At 46.8% G+C, this 7,284-nt stretch overlaps 1 long non-coding RNA gene across 1 annotated transcript; it reads right to left on the reverse strand.

The window, feature by feature from the left end:
- Positions 1–1,161: 1,161 nt before the first annotated feature.
- On the reverse strand, positions 1,162–7,247 carry LOC311598959. Its single transcript, XR_014779720.1, has 3 exons — positions 7,095–7,247; positions 2,424–2,540; positions 1,162–1,895 (listed from the first exon to the last, which is right to left on the reverse strand). It is a non-coding gene; the product is annotated as an uncharacterized lncRNA (long non-coding RNA).
- Positions 7,248–7,284: the final 37 nt, after the last annotated feature.

Raw genomic sequence — 7,284 nt, forward strand, 5'->3', positions numbered from 1 at the left:
GCAGGAGACACTGGGTTCATTTCTCAATGCTAAATGCAAGCCAGATGCCTTTCGCCCTTCATGATGGCACATAATGTGATCCCAGAACTTGGGAGGCTGACGCAGGAGATTACTGCTGGCTTGGTGCTAGAGCCCAAGTCGCATAGTAAATTCAAGACTAGCCTGGCCTACCTACAAAACACTATTTCAGAGAACTAAACACTACCTCAAAGAAGAAATAACATAGAAATGACAGATAATATAGTTTTAAAAGGTATCACAGAGCCACATACATGCGTGAGGGGTTAAGGTGACTTTGCTGTTACAGAGAGCCTGGGTTCTGTTCCCAGCACCCAGTAGCAGCCCAAAACCATCTATAACTCCAGTTCCAGGGTATCTGACACCTTCTTGTCTTCCAGGGGCACCAAGCATATCCATGGTACATATATGGACAAACACTGTTATTTTGTTTGTTTGTTTTTAAGATTTATTATGTCTACAGTATTCTCCCTGCACACCAGAAGAGGGCGCTAGATCTCAGCATAGATGGTTGTGACCTACCGTGTGGTGGCTGGGAATTGAACTCAGGACCTTTAGAAGAAGAGTCAGTGTTCTTACCCTCTGAGCCATCTCTCCAGCCTGCAAACACTCAGGTTTTTGTTGTTGTTGTTGTTGTTGTTTTGAGACAGGGTTTCTCTGTGTAGTCTTGGCTGTCCCGGACTTGCTTGTAGACTAGGCTGGCCTCAAACTCACAGCGATCCACCTGCCTCTGCTTCTTGAATACTGGGATTAAAGGCGTGTGCCACCACGCCCGGCAACACTCAGATTTTTTTTTTTAAACACTCAGATTTTTAAAACAAATTTATCACTTACAAAAAACAGACAGAAGCTACTTAATAAGTCTAATAAAGACGTGCCTAAGGGCTGAGGTTATCTCATTGGTAAAAGTGTTAAAGCCTTGTTCATTCCTACACTACCATTAAATAGGTATGGTGGTACACACCTGCAACCCCAACATTTGAGGGTTAGATGTAGAAAGATTAGACATTAGGGCTGGGCTGGAGAGATGGCTCAGAGGTTAAGGGCACTGGCTGCTCCTCCAGAGGTCCTGAGTTCAATTCCCAGCAACCACATAGTAGCTCACAACCATCTATAATGTGATCTGCTGCCCTCTTCTGGCCTGCAAGTATATGTGCAGGCAGAGCACTATATACATAATAATAAATAAAGAAATCTTTTAAATTTTTCTTTAAAAAGAAAGAAATTAGGGCTGGAGAGATGGCTCAGCGATTAAGAGTATTGGTTGTTCTTCCAAAGATCCTGAGTTCAATTCCCAGCAACCACATGGTGGCTACAATGAGATCTGGTGCCCTCTTCTGGCCTGTAGTCATACATACAGGTGGGATACTATATAAATAATAAATCTTTTTTAAAAAAGAAATTAAGTTATTTTCAACAAAGCAAGTTCATGGCCATATCCTGGTTACAGTCTTGTTTTTCGAGACAGTGTTTCTCTGTATAGCCTTGGTTATCCCGGACTCACTCTGTAGACCAAGCTGGCCTCAAACTCACAGACCCCAGACCCACCTGCCTCTGCCTCCTGAGTGCTGGGATTAAAGGTGTGGACCACGCCTGGGTCCTTGTCACAGTCTCAAATTGTTGAGGGAAGCCAAGGTAGGAACTCGCCACAGAATGATGCTGTTTATTGGCTTGCTCCTCATGATTTGCTCAGTTAGCTTGCTTATACGCCCAGGACCACCTGTTCACAGTGGGCTGGGCCCCTGCACATCAGTCATTAAGAAAACTCACAGGCTTGCATACAGCGCAGGATGATGGAGTGTTTTTCAATAACAGTTCCCTCTTCCCAGACGACTGGAGCTTGTATCTTGGCAAAAACAGTACACCAACCTAGGTGTCTTAAAGAAGGTGGAGAGGGCTGGGTTATGAGGCATGTTCAAAGCAAACTGGGGAAACTAGCAAGACCATGTCTCAAACTAGAATGTTTGTAATACGGTATGTCTTAAGTAGCACTGCGTGCCCTGGAACTAACTATATAGACCAGGCTAGCTTCAGATGCACCTGTTGCTGCCTCTCAATTAGTGAAGGTCTGTACCATTCCCAGCCCAAACTGCAAAAAGATTTTAAAACATAGATAGTAGAAGAGAACTTATTAAACATGGAAGGTTGTGGGCTCATTCCACATCACTAAAGAAATACAAGAACACGGCCCATGTGCATACTACACATAACTATATAGTTTGTGATACACGGGAACCCGAGTTTGGATCTGCTTTCTAGAATATTAAATGTAGACACATTTAGTGGAGGTTCTGGGACCCTCCACTGACAGAAGTTTCTAAAATAATTCTAGAACTGTCGTACGACACAACTATATTGCTCCTGGGTAGATACCCAAATAACTATATCCTATCAGAAATACTTACATATGAATCATATCTATTGCTTGTTGTTCTATCCACAATAGTAAAGAAATGTAATTGGCTAGATGTCCTTCAATAGATGCAATGTGGTGCACATATACACAAGGGAATTTTACTCATCTGTAAAGAAAAATGAAATTAGGAAACTTGCAGGAAAATGGGTGGGTCTACAAAGCATATTAAGTGAAATAATACTGTATATTGTCTCATGTGGATGCTAGCTTTTAAGTTATTTTATTCATGTAGTAGAACTGTATCTCTCACAACAAAACTAAAAACAACAACAACAACCCTCCTCAAACAAAAAAACTGACTACAAAACAACTCATAACTGAGGGTATGGCTAAGTGAGTAAGGGCATTTGCTCTATAAGCATAATAATGTGAGTTTGGAAACCCCAGAACCTACATGAAAAGTTGGGCATACGGGGGCTGAGGAGATGGCTCAGTTGTTAAAGACACTTGCAGCTCTCGCAGAGGACCCAGGTTCAGCTCCCAGCACCCACATCACAGCTTAAAACCATCTTTAACTTTGGTTTCAGGGGATCGGGTGCCTACTGGCCTCTATAGGCACTACACATATGTGGTGCATTTACATAAATGTAGCAAAACACTCAAGAAACACACACACAAATAGGAAACAAAAAGGGTTCAGCGTGCTGGGCAGCTCACATAACACTAATTTTGTTTGTTTAGAGACAGGTTTCTCTATATAGCCTTGGCTGTCCTGAAACTTGCTCTGTAGACCAGGCTGTCCTCAGACTCACAGAGATCTGCCTGCCTCTGCCTCTGGAGTGCTGGAATTCAAGGTGTGCACCCATGCCTCGCTTTTTTTTTTTAAAGGACACATTTAAAAAGGGGAGGGGCAGTATCTGATGCCCTCTTCTGGCATGCAGATGTACATGTAGACAAAACACTCATACATTAGACGGACGGACAGACGATAGAAGCTGGGCATGATTACATCAGCCTGTAATCCCAGTGTTGGGAAGAAGAGACTAGGGATCCCAGGAGTTGACTAATCAGCAAGCTTGGCGGAAACGGCTTCCAGGTCAGTGAGACTTTGTCTCAAGAAAACAAGGCTGAGAAAGGAAAGCTGCAGAGAAAGACAAGAGGTCCTAAAGGAGCATGCATCCTGCGCACCTGCAGGCACCATACATAGATACAACAGACACTCACACACACACTGTGCACCTGCAGGCACCATACATAGTTACAACAGACACTCACACACACACTGCGCACCTGCAGGCACCATACATAGTTACAACAGACACTCACACACACTGCACACCTGCAGGCACCATACATAGATACAACAGACACTCACACACACACTGCGCACCTGCAGACACCATACATAGATATAACAGACACTCACACACACACTGCGCACCTGCAGACACCATACATAGATACAACAGACACTCACACACACACTGCGCACCTGCAGACACCATACATAGATACAACAGACACTCACACACACACTGCGCCCCTGCAGGCACAATACATAGATACAACAGACACTCACAGACACACTGCGCATCTGCAGGCACAGTACATAGATACAACAGACACACACACACACTGCGCACCTGCAGCCACCATACATAGATACAACAGACACTCACACACACACTGCGCACCTGCAGGCACCATACATAGTTACAACAGACACTCACACACACTGCACACCTGCAGGCACAATACATAGTTACAACAGACACTCACACACACACTGCGCACCTGCAGGCACCATACATAGTTACAACAGACACTCACACACACTGCACACCTGCAGGCACCATACATAGTTACAACAGACACTCACACACACTGCACACCTGCAGGCACAATACATAGATACAACAGACACACACACACTGCGCACCTGCAGGCACCATACATATATACAAGAGACACTCACACACACACACTGCACACCTGTAGGCACCATACATAGATACAACACTCACACATGCACACACTGCACACCTGCAGGCACAATACATAGATACAACAGACACTCACACACACACTGCGCACCTGCAGGCACCATACATAGTTACAACAGACACTCACAGACACACTGCGCACCTGCAGGCACAGTACATAGATACAACAGACACACACACACACACTGCGCACCTGCAGGCACAGTACATAGATACAACAGACACACACACACACACACTGCGCACCTGCAGACACCATACATAGATACAACAGACACTCACACACACACTGCGCACCTGCAGACACCATACATAGATACAACAGACACACACACACACTGCGCCCCTGCAGGCATAATACATAGATACAACAGACACACACACACACACTGCGCACCTGCAGGCACCATACATAGTTACAACAGACACTCACACACACTGCACACCTGCAGGCACCATACATAGTTACAACAGACACTCACAGTCACACTGCGCACCTGCAGGCACAGTACATAGATACAACAGACACACACACACACACTGCGCACCTGCAGGCACAGTACATAGATACAACAGACACACACACACACACACTGCGCACCTGCAGACACCATACATAGATACAACAGACACTCACACACACACTGCGCACCTGCAGACACCATACATAGATACAACAGACACACACACACACTGCGCCCCTGCAGGCACAATACATAGATACAACAGACACACACACACACACTGCGCACCTGCAGGCACCATACATAGTTACAACAGACACTCACACACACTGCACACCTGCAGGCACCATACATAGTTACAACAGACACTCACAGACACACTGCGCATCTGCAGGCACAGTACATAGATACAACAGACACACACACACACACACTGCGCACCTGCAGACACCATACATAGATACAACAGACACACACACACACTGCGCCCCTGCAGGCACAATACATAGATACAACAGACACACACACACTGCGCACCTGCAGGCACCATACATAGATACAACAGACACACACACTACACACCTGCAGCCACCATACATATATACAAGAGACACTCACACACACACACTGCGCACCTGTAGGCACCATACATAGATACAACACTCACACATGCACACACTGCACACCTGCAGGCACCATACATAGATACAACAGACACTCACACACACTGCGCACCTGCAGGCACCATACATAGATACAACAGACACTCACACATACAACTACAAATCTACTTTTCTATCACCTGAACAAGACAATAGTCCCAGGAAAACTATGCATAGAGATAAAAGGGAAAAAGCATAAAGTTTATCTTTAAACATAAATTGGCACAAAGGCGACTCTGTGCTATTCTCCACTTACATTTGCTGAGCTTTCTTCTGCACTTGTCTCTCTGGCCATTACCCACCCTTATCCCTCCTTGCTCTATTATACACTATCTTCTGTCTTTATACTCTGTGTCTCATTTAACTTAATTACATGAAAAATACAAGGTCTGGGAGCCTGTGGTGGGCCAGAGTAAAGTTCCTGCAAGAGGACAGACACTAAAAAAGAACTGTTGTGGAATGGGAGATGTAGTCAGTGGCCACATCTTGTGTTAACTTACAGGCACTACTAGAGCTGGGAGGTAGCTGAAACGGTAGAATGCTTCTAGCACGAGCAAATCTCTGGGTTCCATCCCTAGCACCTCACAAGTCCTATAGGTATAATGCCTGCACTGGGGAGATGCAGACAGGACTATCCCAAGTTCCATGTCATCTTTGACTACAAACCAAATTCAAGGCTAGGTTGGATTACACAAGACTATTTAAAAACAAACAAACCAGCCTGGCTGTGGTGGCGCACGCCTTTAACCCCAGGACTTGGGAGGCAGAGGCAGGTGGATCGCTGTGAGTCCGGGATAGCCAAGGCTCCACAGAGAAACCCTGTCTCAAAAAAACTAAAACAAACAAACAAAACCTCTAAACCTGAAGGAATGAATGTCTACTGTTTATTTATTATTTGTGTGTGTGTGTGTGCGCGCGCGCGTTGATGTGACTGTCTGAGTGCAGGCAGGCCTGCATCTATGTGTAGGATCACAGGACCATTGGGAGTTGCCTTATTGAGGCGGCCTATTTGTTATCTATTTATTTATTTATTTATTTATTTATTTATTTATTTACCAGGCTTGCTGCAAACTAAAAAGATCGGACTGCCTCTGCCTCCCCGGCGCTGAGAGTAACGCGTGCGCCACCACGCGGGCTGCAGAATAATTGTTCTTTCAATCAGGTCTGAAGCCTGAAGTCCCTCGGGGAAGTGAGCCTGTGCCTGTGGTGTGGGGGCTCTTAGGCGTTAGTCCATCTGCAGGTCAGTTCCATCAGTCCCGATCTAAGAGAGCTCCTTAGGAGGTGGAGGCGGCCCTTTAGCTTGCAGCGACCCTCCTGCCTCCGTTTACTGAGGGCTTTGATTGCCATAATCTGAAGTTTCGTCCCGTCCCGTCCCCGCCCCTTCCTCTGCCTGGAAAGGAGCTCCATTTCCCAGAGACTCGGTTTTCAGCACCTAGGATGCACAGGGTGGGCTGAGAAGAAGCCCCATCCTCCAGGACCCAACCTAGGGGCGCGGCCAGGCACTGAGGGGGGCGTGAGCCAGCCTTGGGGCGCGCGAAGAGACCGAGGAAAGAAGCCTGGCGGGAAAACTGCCCCAAGAAGGGGAGCCTACCCTATGTGAAGGACGCGGGAGGGACGCCAAGCCTCACTGGGCTCCTGTCAGCCAGTCTCGCGTTACCTGCTCGCGGCGAAGCCTGCGCACAGCCGGCCCCACCCTTAGCGTCACCTGTGGGCGCGCCCGGGCCGCTCCCCCGCGCGCATGCGCACTGCGAGGCGCTGGCTGTGGTGTCACGTGCCCGGGG

The sequence above is a fragment of the Acomys minous genome (assembly GCF_964271855.1).
Source record: "Acomys minous genome assembly, chromosome: 6".
NCBI lineage: Eukaryota > Metazoa > Chordata > Mammalia > Rodentia > Muridae > Acomys > Acomys minous.